Below are 14488 nucleotides of genomic sequence, written 5' to 3'. Positions count from 1 at the left end.
TAGATAACCTAAAGGGCACGGAAAAATATACATTGGAACCCTGAAGTCAGTCTGTGATCTGTTAATTTTTTTTTACCTTCCAGGTTTATTTTCTTTCTTTCTTTTTTTATTACAGGTTCATTTTCAATTCCGAGCTCAAACTGTCAGTGTAAAAGAAACAGTTTTTTGAATTGCCTTCAACGACAGTCAAGATTGGCATGTACTTTTTGTCCATGGCAACACACTGAGGACAAACTGAAATAAATGCATTCTTGCAAATGATACTAAAAGTAAGTCAATATAACAACTGGACAATACAGTTATTATCAGTGTTGGGTTAGTTACTGAAAACCAGTAACTAGTTACTTTATTTCAAAAGTAACTCTGTTACTTACACCAAAATGTAATGCGTTACTGTGAAAAGTAACTATTTAGTTACTTTTTTTATTTTAAAGCTCCCATTAATACTCTTAGCCTTCATTTCAGTACTGTTATTGCACTGGAGAATAATACAATGTGTTGATCAACTTGACATGCATTTGCATCACTGAACTCTGCTAAGCAATGTGGTCTACATACAACACACAGAGACAAAGATATGTTTCAAAGGGCCAATTTATTTCAGGCCAGAACAAATTGACAAAACTTTTTTAAATAGCTGCAACATAACATACATGAGTAACAAACAGCATAATAACAACATAGCTGTAAACCTGGCTTCACCTAAGGAAGGCATACGTGACATACACAAAGCCTAACCAGGCATCATCTTTGATCCAAGACACAACTTATATTTAACTAAAATGTTCTTTTCTTTGTGCTCGACAAAAGAAAAGAAGTGAAAATATCTCATACTTGCCCACCCTTCCGAATTTCAGTGCCTTTCCCCGGGACAACCATTCTCCCGAATTTCTCCCGATTTCCAGCCGGACTTAAGGCACGCCCCCTCCAGGTCCGTGCGGACCTGAGTGAGGACAGCCTGTCGTCACGTCCGCTTGGCACACACCCCTCCCCCCTCCCCTCCTCCCCACACCCACACCCAGACACACACACAGCACGCCTCCGGCCTGTGACACAAGAGATTCAGAAGGACGACATTGCAGCGCTCCAATAAAACACACTCAGATCTTCTGTTTCTAACCGATACTGCATAAAAAATAACGTAAAATAACGCAGTAACGCATCATGTAGTAACGGTAACTGAGTTACTGAATATAAAAAATAACGCGTTAGATTACTAGTTACCGCCGAAACCAACAGCGTTACAGTAAGTTACAGTTAGTCCCAACACTGGTTATTATCAGGTCATTGTTAAATATTACATAAAAAAATATGTCATTAATTGACAAATGAACATTTATCAACATATGAACACACACAATCGAACAAATGGTACTGATATCGTTTCCTTGGTACCGGCAATTGGTACAGTATCGGATAAAATGGGAAAGGTACTATCTAATGAGCTGTTCTAATGCAGCAGCACAGGAGTTCTTATAGAAAAGCAGAGTGAATGTTATTGACAGATTTATGTTAGAATCTGCAGGGATTTCAGGTGGTTGGCAGCCTTTTAAGCGCTGGCTTATGTAACACAAGTGTCTCTTTCCAAAAATGAGTAATGCCACTAAAAGTTTGTATACATTACAGCTGAAGTACAGTAGAGCTTCCTCAACCTGCTTGCCGCTCAACCCCACCCACACTCCTTCATGTGCACCTATCAGCAACCTTTTAGAACTTTCTTGTTGTTCCTCATCTGTATTACAGGTGCAACCGGGAATCCTTCATGCCAGTCTTTATGTTACAAAGAGAGACTTTTGAAATCCACCAGACAGATGGAAGCCAATCATTGTGTCAGCTGTCAAAGTAGGAGAGAAGGATCAGGAGAGACGTTCCTGCGAAAGTAGAACAAATTCACTTTTATCGGAAAAGGCGCCCCTAAAGTGTTCAGGTTCTCCATTTGAAGACACAGTTGACAGTGCTCCTGACTAAGAACCTGATCTACTAAAGATTTGCGTTTAATAAAACACGTACAAACCTGTTAGCACACAACGTCTGCATTTAGTGTATTTGCCTTCATGTAGACGCAGAATATACCGTATGTTGATTATTAGAACGCACAACGCTGGCAGGAGGAGATGCAAATATAACAATTTGGCACATGCAATGTGATTTGTGTATTGTATTATTTTGCGTCTATATTTAACATTGTCAGAGTGTGTTGGTGACGAACCCCAAGATGCAGAGATGGCGGCAGGCATTGTCCAGGAAAACATGATTTAATGTTCATAAAATAAAAGGTAAAAACACAAACTAGGAAGTAGGAATAGCCAAAACAGGAACCAGCAAACAGAAAAACTGGAAACAGCTAATGGCTAACAAGAAAACACAAAACAAAAGAGCTAGGAGAAAGCAAACTACAAATAGCTAACAGGAACAGCTTACCGCTACGACGACAAGTACAAGGACAAGTAGTAGCACGACAGGTAGTAGCTGTAACGATATCTACACGACAGGTAGGAATGACAATAATCCAGCACCGAGTGGAGGACAAAGCAGGTTTAAATAGTAGCTGGCTGATTGGCACCAGGTGTGGCCCGGTGCCAATCAGCCACAGCTGAGGGGACAGCACTCAGAGAGACAAACAGGAAACTGAACCAAAATAAGAGTGCTGACAGGAAATAAAACAAACAGAGAAAAAACTAAAACTTGACCAAACTGTCAGGGACAAGCCTGACAAACATGTTCGGAAGTTATGTGCAAACTGGCAGTTACGCACAAATGTCTGTGAGAAAGAAAGAGATCGCACTGCAGACAATGGAGGGCGATTCCTCCGTCTGTGTGCAACATATTTATATTGTCAGAAATAAAAATATTAGACATACAGTCCATCCATCCATCCATCTTCTTCCGCTTATCCGAGGTCGGGTCGCGGGGGCAGCAGCCTAAGCAGGGAAGCCCAGACTTCCCTCTCCCCAGCCACTTCGTCCAGCTCTTCCCGGGGGATTCCGTGGCATTCCCAGGCCAGCCGGGAGACATAGTCTTCCCAACGTGTCCTGGGTCTTCCCCGTGGCCTCCTATCGGTCGGACGTGCCCTAAACACCTCCCTAGGGAGGCGTTCGGGTGGCATCCTGACCAGATGCCCGAACCACCTCATCTGACTCCTCTCGATGTGGAGGAGCAGCGGCTTTACTTTGAGCTCCCCCCGAATGGCAGAGCTTCTCACCCTATCTCTAAGGGAGAGCCCCGCCACCCGGCGGAGGAAACTCATTTCGGCCGCTTGTACCCGTGATCTTGTCCTTTCGATCATAACCCAAAGCTCATGACCATAGGTGAGGATGGGAACGTAGATCGACCGGTAAATTGAGAGCTTTGCCTTCCGGCTCAGCTCCTTCTTCACCACAACGGATCGATACAGCGTCCGCATTACCGAAGACGCCGCACTGATCCGCCTGTCGATCTCACGATCCACTCTTCCCTCACTCGTGAACAAGACTCCAAGACATATAGTCTATCCGATAATTCTATTTTATAGCTGCTAGATAACTTAAAGAAGCCCTATAATGATTTTAACCTACATTTTAAACACTTCCTTGCAGTCTATACAATATGTTCTCCATACAGTGTTTTTTAGCTTACATTTTGTGTGCATTTTACTCCACAGTTTTTTGAGTCTGTCTGCAAGATGTTGGTTTGTGGAGGCGTTTCCAGATTGCAAATGCAAAATCACCTCTCTTCAAAAGTATCATTTATCTTTTGAAAATGCATACTGTTTAAATATGTATCTTGAAAGCAATGATCACTGCTATTTTTTCACTATATACGGTCAAAAATAAACTCAATAAATATTACACAGATTCAGCTGGTCACAACATTAGGTACATTAGCATTAGGTGTAATATTGGGTGTCGGTAGCACGTCTATATAGTCGATAAAAGGTGGTGCGATTATAGTTGTGCTGAATGGACCGGTATAAAATTAACGGTATGATAACATTAGGCAAAAATATCACAGTATGGTATTATACAATTGTAATTACAGATGTATGCGTTAAAATGTAATATCGGAAATGATCGGTATCGTTTTTTTTATTATCGGTATCGGTTTTATTTTTGGTTTTTTTTATTAAATCAACATAAAAAACACAAGATACACTTACAATTAGTGCACCAACCCAAAAAACCTCCCTCCCCCATTTACACTCATTAACACAACAGGGTTGTTTCTTTCTGTTATTAATATTCTGGTTCCTACATTATATATCAATATATATCAATACAGTCTGCAAGGGATACAGTCTGTAAGTACACATGATTGTGCGTGCTGCTGGTCCGCTAATAGTACTAACCTTTAACAGTTAATTTTACTAATTTTCATTCATTACTAGTTTCTATGTAACTGTTTTTATATTGTTGTACTTTCTTTTTTATTCAAGAAAATGTTTTTAATTTATTTATCTTATTTTACTAATTTTTTTAAAAAGTACCTTATCTTCACCATACCTGGTTGTCCAAATTAGGCATAATAATGTGTTAATTCCACGACTGCATATATCGGTTCATATCGGTATTGGTTTATATCGGTATCGGTAATTAAAGAGTTGGACAATATCGGATATCGGCAAAAAGCCATTATCGGACATCCCTAATTGTAATTACAGCTCTAAAATGTGTAATTTTAAAATGTTTTTATTGAAAAATTAAAAAACAAAACAAAACTTATTTAAACTAGACTATACATAGCTAAATTATTTCTAAATCATTAATAATAAGGTGCCGTTCTTAATGCAGTTTACTGTTGCTAACTCACTTGCAACTCAGGTGACAACATTTAAATATTTCCTGTGTTAAAAAACCCCAACATAAAATGCTAATAAATACAATTCCCAAGTGGTTTAAGAAGATACGGTACTATTCTGTTTAATTGAAAGATTTTGCAGATTCAATCAATCAATCAATCAAAGTTTATTTATACAGCCCTAAATCACGAGTGTCTCAAAGGGCTGCACACAACGATTGTACATTTAAATTTACAGCATACCTTAGTTGTTTTAGGGGTTAGTATTAAAGCATTGGCCAAGTTAACTTTGGGCTAACAACATGTTTTCTTATATTTTTGGGGCAATTCGCATCAGACATTGAGGAGTTATGAATATGTGCTTCATTGTAAACTGCATCGAAATTAACCACGCTATGTTTTTAAGTGTGTTGGAACTGTATGCAAGCAGCTATTTAACAGATACGGAGCATTTAAGGCTAATTTTTAATATCTCACTTGAAGGAACATGTTGCGAGAGGCCGTGTTGTGAGTTGTCCAGTGAAAGGTTCTGCAAATACTTTCAAGTTAAAATCCTCATGTACCGCTCACACAGGCATTTTGCAGATACTAGTATTGGTAACAGGTCGGTGCAGTGGCTAGCGTTTGGGCCTTACAGTGAGAAGGTCCTGGGTTTGAATCCCGGGCTTGGGGTCATTGTGTGTGGAGTTTGCATATTCTCCTCGTGATTGTGTGGGTTCTTTCCGGGTACTCCGGCTTTCCCCCACCTCGAAAGACATGCACCTGGGGATTGGCAACACTAAAATTGGCCCTAATTAGTTTTAAAGTGAATTCCTGGCAACCACAGATGCCAGTATATTACTGTAAATTCTATAAGTTTTTTGGAAACATGTTAACAATACATCAGTTTTTTTTCATAGTAATTTACCGTAAGCAAGGATAGTTATACACTTTAAAATTAACGGATAGTTATACACTTTAAAATTAACGGATTCAACATTAACATAACGTAATTGTAATCGTAACTGCATTTTTTACAGTAAATTCCTGGCAACCACAACTGCCGGTATTTTATCGTGAATTGTGTGGCTTTTTTTTAAAAATATTCCCATACATTAACTTTCTTTTTTTGATTCTTAGTAGTTGTTGTTGTTTTTAAATAATTGTTGTTCTGCATTGTTAAATGTTACAGTATCAAATTTTATCGAAGAATGGAGGGTAGTGATATTCACTAACGAACCAAATCTAATGACTGGCTCATTAACACGAACGATGGAATTGAGACGTTGCAGTGATTTATATTAGCTTGACATGACAGTGAAGAAATATTTACATTTACATCTTGCTCTGCAAACCAAGGCGGATAAAGTGGCCGTTTTGCACATGCGCATTTCATTTGCAGTCTGAAGACGTGCGGGTCTCCTCTCTGCTAACCAGATGAATTAGCTAGCTAGATATACAACTTTTGTCACAGAGACACAGACGAGGTGAGTAAGTGACTGAAGCTGTGTACATTAGGCAAATCATATTCAGTGATTTATTTAAGTTTGACTGTAAAGAAACATTTACATTTAAAATTCCAGTTGAAACTTCCGGCTAGGAACTCGGAAATTCTGACTTCCCTGTACAAATGAAACGCACCATAAAAGTCCAGACTCCAATCCCCGCCCTGTAAGGGTCTCCACTCTGCTTGCGCAGCTGCAGCTCCGGTCGCTCGTTGAGGACAGTACTGCTGTGTGTCAGAGTCTTCAAGACACAAAAAAATCTACAATAACACCGGAAGAATTTGCTGGATTCTGAATTTGCTGGGATCTGAGCCGAGGATGTCGTTGTGGCTTGTGCAGCCCTTTGAGTCATTTGTGATTAAGGGCTATATAAGTCAACTTTGACTGATTGACACACGATGGACAGAGAATCCCCATCGTACGTGTACGTTTCAACATATTTGGACGGTCAGGAATAAAAAAATATTAGAGATATTGTCTATTCAGCAACATCCTTTTATAATTTCATAGCTGTAATGACTTTAAGGAGCTGATTAAAACAAATGTAATTAATATGTTTTGGTGTCATTTAATATATTTTTAATGACTAACATATATGTCCACTTCTATATGATGAAAATTGCTTGAAATATGCATTTTTGCATCTTGAGCACAGTAGTGCAGCCTGACTCCCATGCACCTTCAGCGGTAAAAAAAAAAATAAAATAAAAAGGTTGCGTTGATGCACTGCACGACTGCTTCTAAAATGTCCATAAAAAGTGGTAAATGTCGTCTGCTTGTTTGAAAACATAGCAAACGCCACAGGTAGGAGCGTGATAACATGAATGTGCAGTATATGAGAGGTTCTTTGTGGTGATACCCCGTATAGAACACGCAAAATCCTCATTTAAATAAGGCGGCCTGCACTACTTTACAATTGCACACGCAGTGTTAGTAGATCACACGCAACACGCCCACTGACAGTACACGCTATTTTATAGATTGAACACACTGTTTAGCGCAAAGGATTTGGATCTTAGTAAATCAGGCACAAAGTGTTGGTCGATCACCTGCAACATGCCCACTAATAGTACACACAATTTCATATATTGTATAAAGTATTTAGTACTTCTTATTTGAATCTTAGTAGATCAGACCACCAATGAGTCTTATGAAAAAAAATATATATATATTCTTGAATAAACAAAACAAGGTACAGAAATTATTTCTACCTTTCTGTCATTACATGAAAGGACACAACAACTAATGTGAGATTTCTGTCACCATAGCTACCACTTTCCAAGGCACATAGCCATTGCAATGTTGGCTTTGACACAAATGTTGCACTAACACATCTCAAGTGGTCACTCAGCAAAGAAATAAGGAAAAAAGTGTGTGTGTGTGTGTGTGTGTGTGTGTGTGTGTGTGTGTGTGTGTGTGTGTGTGTGTGTGTGTGTGTGTGTGTGTGTGTGTGTGTGTGTGTGTGTGTGTGTGTGTGTGTGTGTGCGTGCCTGTGGTTTTGCAGCGCTGGCTCTGAAATCCTCTTGTTATAATCATATTTCACATTTCTGTACTCATGCATGTAAAAGATGAGTCAACGTATAGTTCAACTTAGTTGCCATAGAAACCAGAAGCATGCTGGTCTGTGAAGAGATGAATGTTTTATTCTCACCCGCATCATCGAAGACCTTGACAGCTTTCCACCACAGTGGATTTATTTATTAGTTTTTTGGAATTATGAAACCTCTGAAAGGAAACTGCAGCCTCAATCACAGAGAGAATGTTGCCAACATGAATTGTGGGGTAACGAACGCAACCTGCACAATCTGATACGATACAAGTCTGCTTTTATCATCATTTTGATACATATATTCCAACTTTTTGAACACTTTTTGGATTTGATTCCACCATATGTGGTGATGTGAATATATGTAGTGATAAAAGGTGTTGCCTAAAGGGATTAACACTTCATATCAAATGTGGACAATTATTTTACTGCTGCTTTTGCTAAGAAAATAGCTGCCCAAAAAACATGCTGCAGTGTTAAAATATACATATGAAAAATAATAATCCATATAGACTAGAAGAACCGCTTCTATAGTAGATCGCACTAAGTCTGGCAGGCACCAAATTATACTGCTGCGAAATTTCAGTTGCCCATTGAGAATCAAAAATACTCTTAACCCGTTTACTCTTTAAAGAGCAGGTAATAACTCTATTCAGAACTCAACTTTTAGGGACAACAATGTTACTCCTCCTAATTGGTTCAGAGGTAAAACCCTATTGCTGCAAAGCGTCTCTCTTCAGGTTATTTTGGACCTTACCATTATCACGAGGGGTGGTGAAAAAAATGTATTCACATCCAAATCGATTCTTATTTTTTCTTACTCTAAATCGATTCATGACTTTCAAGAATCAATTTAAGAAGCAGTTTAAAAAATGTTTTCTAGGTCATTCTTCGCTTACTCGCTGTGCGTATTTTGTCATATGTCAGCAGCCAAGAGGAGCTTTTGTAAAGTTTTGAAAACGTTTTATTTTAATTGATATACCAAATAATATGTTACAATAATTGGTTTGAATCGAGAATCGTGTTGAAACGAGAATCGATTCTGAATCGAATCATCACACCAAGAATGAGTTGTTGTAAAATTCTAATTAACACAATTAGTTCAACTCCTACTTCTACTACTAGTAAGGCAAAGACGAGTATCCTGGGGGGGTGCATTTACAGTACAAAATGGGGCTCAAACTTTTTTTTTTCTTTTTTTTTATGAGAAGTGGCCCCAATCCTTTTTGGGGCCTATCTACTCGTATCCAAAATAATCCATGGACTCAGGGAATGACCAACATACCCAACAGTCCCAAATTACTTAAAGAAAAGACCACCTTTCTCCCCTAAGGCCCAGAAATGACCAAAGACTTTTAAGTTTCCAAAGAACCCCAAAAGGGACTTACCCTTATAAGTTTCGGTATCCTAAGGATACCAAAATGTGCCCAAATAGTCAAGGGCAGGGGTGTCAAAATTGTTTTCATCAAGGTGCCACATCGCGGTTATGGCTGCCTTCAGATGGCCTCTTGTAAAAGTGAATATATATAGATATAAAATGTATACTCGCCTCATAATGTTATGACATAATTGCCTATGCATTTGATTATTACATTGTTTTACGTACACATTGATGGATAACTTGCTTTGAAATAAGTCAAGGTGACAAGCAACATGTTAATTATTTATTTTATTTATATATTTATATTGTTGCATGATAAAATACTAAAGCTGAAAAAAAATTGCACTTTTATGCAGTACTGTACATACATTTTTTCTGTCAAAAAGGAAAAAAAAACTAATACATTTAGTAACAAAGATTAAATACTTTGTTGACGCACTTTATTTCCAGGTTTTCGTGGGCCACATTAAATGATGAGGCTCACTTAGACTTAGACAAACTTTATTGATCCACAAGGGGTATAAAGTAGACTACAAATGTATTATAGTAGCAATAAAAAATATAACATATATGTAATATTTACACATTATATATACAGTATATAATATATACTGATATATTCTATTATTATATTATATTTTTATATAATATATACAATATATAACAAATCCCAATTACCATGTACAATATTACAGTGTATGTAACAGCTGCAGCAAAAAAATGGAAGAAAATATACATTACAAACAAAGAGAGGTAGCTAACATAGAAGATGTCAGGTAATAGACAGATATCATCTATTGCTGTATGGCGAGTGATTATACAGCTGGATGGAGTGCGGAATGAAGGAGTTATTGAATCGAACACTGTGGGAACGAAGCTGAAGGAGCCTGTTGGAGTATGAGCCTCGCTGTCCCTCAATTGTCTGTTGGAGTGGGTGGGCAGGATTGTCCATGATGGCGAGCAGTGTCCTCCTGTCCCTCACTGACACAAATGCCTCCAACTGCGTGCCAATAGTTTGGCCGGCTTTCCGGACTGCCTGGGCCTCGAGTTTGACACCCGTGTTCTGGGGCCTGGGTCCTTTTAGGTGCATTTAGGACCGTTTCAGGCACTCCAGTAATCATTGGGATCATTTGGGTTAATTTGGAACTTACCTGTAACCCTCTGGGGCCTAAATAGGTGGCTGACTCGTCGGCATGTAAATGCCTCATATAGGCTGCTGGCCACGAGCCGTGTATCCAAACGAGAAACACATTTCAGAACTTGTTGGTGCCACGCTTGGTCCTCTAGTTTTTAGGGCTCATATTGAGCCAGCAAAACTGAAAAAAATATATTTGTAAATGCAGGCGTCTATGCACTTTAAGTTAACGGGGACATACAGGTGATCGACAGTTGCGATAGCCAATAAGATCACGAGTTGTTGTCAGTAAGGCCTTCTAGAAGGCATTACGTTGAACGTGACATTTACGCGTCCTGTGATTGGATACTCACTGGGACCGTTAGCGCATGAATTTCAGAACACAAAGAGTTGGTAGACAGTCACGATAGCCAATCAGATCACAAGTTGTTAACAGTAGCCTATCTAGGTAGCCTGATTTTAACGAGACTGTGATTGGATACTCACTTGTCATTCCTGCTAAGTTGCAATTTAGCAGGAAGCAGGAAGTGTTGGCCCACAAAGAAGGAGAACAAAATGTTGATTAGGTGGCAGATATACAGTATATTTGCAAGGCCATTTTCAAGAAGGATATTTAAAGAGAAACTACATCTTGTGAGACAATATCGGCGATGAAATAGGGAAATGCCAGCTATTTCCACTCGAATCAACGAGGGGTACCACTGGCTTATACGGCGTCCAATGGGTTCTACAAATTGTGAGTTCAAATATTTTATTTCTTAATTTTTTCAGGTTTAATATATTTTTTGCAATTTTAATTTTGACAGTACCACATAAGATATGTTTTAACTTCTGTTGCGGGTTTATTGATTTTTAAATGCGCCAGAAAATAACCCGTTTTGTACAATGCCCAGCAGTGCGTAAATGTGTTTCTGTATAGTATTTCTCCAGCAATGGTCATGTGGTGACATCAATGATGGTATTTTGAGAGGTAATCATTGAAGTCGGACATCACTGAAGGCCTAGGTAGGAAACGCACGGCCCAAATCTATACCTGGTTGTAGCAACATAATGTGCCCATGAAAATGTAGATGTAGTTGTTTATTTTTCTAATAGTAGTTGTTTACTTACCATGTCTTTTTTTCTATTGTGATTGTAGTCAGTTTGTCTCACATTTTATCAACAGATGAACTGCCCAGGATTCATGCTTTGCACATTTTGATGTCAGGTGTGGTTGTGGCCGCCAGTTTGAAATGTGATTATTGTCAGGTTTGAATTAAAATAGAAGGACAGAGAATGCTAAACTGTCAATGTTTGCGGGTGGAGCTTAGTGGAGAAGACTGTAAAGTAGCTTTGAGGTTTACAACCGTCCCACTGGGGTGAGTTTTTCCTTGCCCATATGTGGGCTCTGTACCGAGGATGTCGTTGTGGCTTGTGCAGCCCTTTGAGACACTTGTGATTTAGGGCTATATAAATAAACATTGATCGATTGATTGATTGATTGATTGACCTGCTGCCCTCAGTAAGGCGCTACAGGGTCATCAGGTCTAAGACAAGCAGACTCAAGAACAGTTTTTTCCCTAAAGCCATAACCACGGTAAACTCTCATAGGCACTGATTTTATAGTTTAGCACCTCTCTGTGTGCAATTTTTACTTTCCACCCACAGTCTAAAATAATATTTAGACAACACATTCAGAACATTTGTTCTCAGGACTGGACTGTGCACCTTACCTCCTTTTGCACTATTTGTATTTTCCTTTCCTTCCTATGTTTTGCATATTTGTAGACTGTCGCACTGATACTGGAGTTGCTTTTAATCTCATTGTACCTGTGTATAGAGACAATAAAAGGCATTATATTCTATTATATTCTATTTCAGTGACGTCCCATGCTGGCAGAAATGTAGAAATGTCAAAACGTTATTCCAAACCATCAAATCCCCTTTAAATGGTGTCAAATGAATTATCACCCAGTCCCCCGCTTGCCCCTATGCCCAAACTTTGCACACTCCTAACAGGCGTGAGAGTGTGTGAAGGTTCATTGCCTCTTGCAGCTTTAATATTTGATCCGTTACTGTCTGTTGTTTTGAACTGTTTGCTGGAGTTGTATGTTTGCGTTTCAGCGAATGAAATGATAAACAATGCTATATTTACATGTGCTCATCAGAATGCTCAGCGATCAAACAAAAGTCAGTGGATTCTTTGTTCAAACCATCCATTTCTTGCTTGTTATCATTTGGAGACACTTGTGGAAGTTCTTTCTGTTTGGATGGTGTTTGCAGAGTGTCATAGATGATACCCTCACACTTCCACAAGAACATTTGGTGCTCTTTGAGGTAACCATGGTTACCACAACATTGCGAGACCGGATATCCATACTGTTGATCAGAGAGCATTTATGAATTCTGTTGTCAAAGCAACTACTCTGTTTCATGGAGCTCAAAAGTCATGCAACTGATTCTGAACTTTGAAATACAAGCCTTACAAATCAATGCTTACAATTCATACTTTCATTTGATTTTTGCCTGATACTCCGGACTCAGCCCTAAGTTTCATATCCTCGTAAATATTTCATCTCTGCTCATAAATGTCATTGATCTTAGACGAATACAGAGTTCATAAGGTTGCTGCTGTTATTGCTGGGAATAAATTGTGTTCCATGGAAATGCAATGGTATTTTACTCTTATCTCATTGTCAACTAAAATGCTAACTAGCACATTTATGCTAAATTTTAAACACCTACTTAGATCCCAAATAACAAGTGCTAAATACATATGCAAACTATAAAATTGTGTACTATAAGCAAAGGTGTGTAGTAACACGCTACATTGACTTACATTTATAAAATTTAAATCAGAAAGTTTTTCTCAAATAAAGGGGAAGGCCCCCCTGGGGAGCCAGGGGGCAATGCAAGGGGGTGTGTAACATGCGTATCATGGTTCAAACCCCGCTGGGAAAAGCTTTGCACTACAAAACACATTAATGCTGACTTCCTAATTTGAATAGAGCAATAAAATCAATAAAAATGCATTTTTGTTTTGTAGGTTAAAGTGTTGTATAAATTGTGCTTCGAAACCATTTGAATTTATTTTGATTTAGATTTGATTTAATATTACTTTTAAGTATCGAATGGTTCAAGTCAATCAAAAAATATGTACTACATTTGTTTGATTTCAGCAAATTGCATTTTAAATATTTTCTGTTACAGACTAAAACTGATAATAATAATAATGATAAAGTTATTCTTTGTTGTAAGTTGATCTATATATATATATATTTTTTAATGTTAATAAGAATACAATGTTATGCGGAGGTGTACTTACTGTATAACAATTTTATAGACAAATGACACGGTATATAGTTGCGGCAGAGAGTGGGGGGTGCAAAATGTTTTCCTTTTCATAATCTATTGGTTACTGTTTGCAAAGGGTTACCATTTGGGTCATTAGAGAGACTTCTGTCACATGACTTTGTTTCACCAATTCAACGTAAGCACCAATGACCTTTGACTCCATTTCACCAATGAAATGGAGCCTGACAGTCACATGACCACACTCAAGCTACACAAAGTAAAAAGTGACATGACGTCATAACTTTTCTTTTTTTTTCATTTTATTTTTATTGGCATCCAGCATCAGACATTCCTATCCATTACATCATATTCACATACATCTTATATCTGTTAAATGTTTCAAAAATGTTTGAAAAGGTAGCACATCCCAAAATTAAGACTAGTAGGACAAAATACTCACATTTCACTTGATTTATTGCTCACATCAAAAAAGAGGAACGCTTACGCGTTTCGGCACGTGGCCTTCGTCAGAGCGTTTGACGAAGGCCACGTGCCGAAACGCGTAAGCGTTCCTCTTTTTTGATGTGAGCAATAAATCAAGTGAAATGTGAGTATTTTGTCCTACTAGTCTTAATTTTGGGATGTGCTACCTTTTCAAACATTTTTGAAACATTTACTGGATTACTTTTTTTGGGTTTGGCACTCCATCTTGAATCACATTGAGAAGCGCAATCTCCTTTTTGAACCAAACATCTTATATCTGTTGTCTGCCCTAAATGTCCAAATGTTATTTGTTTATATCCCAACCATACCACCCACCACCCCCCCCCCCCCGAAAAGAAAGTAACAGCAAAAACAACAACAACAAAGTAATATCTACAAATACAACAATTGAA

This window comes from Entelurus aequoreus, linkage group LG01 (genome assembly GCF_033978785.1).
Source record: "Entelurus aequoreus isolate RoL-2023_Sb linkage group LG01, RoL_Eaeq_v1.1, whole genome shotgun sequence".
Classification (NCBI taxonomy): Eukaryota; Metazoa; Chordata; class Actinopteri; order Syngnathiformes; family Syngnathidae; genus Entelurus; species Entelurus aequoreus.
The sequence above is the reverse complement of the archived record's forward strand: the minus strand, read 5'-3'. Positions refer to the sequence as shown.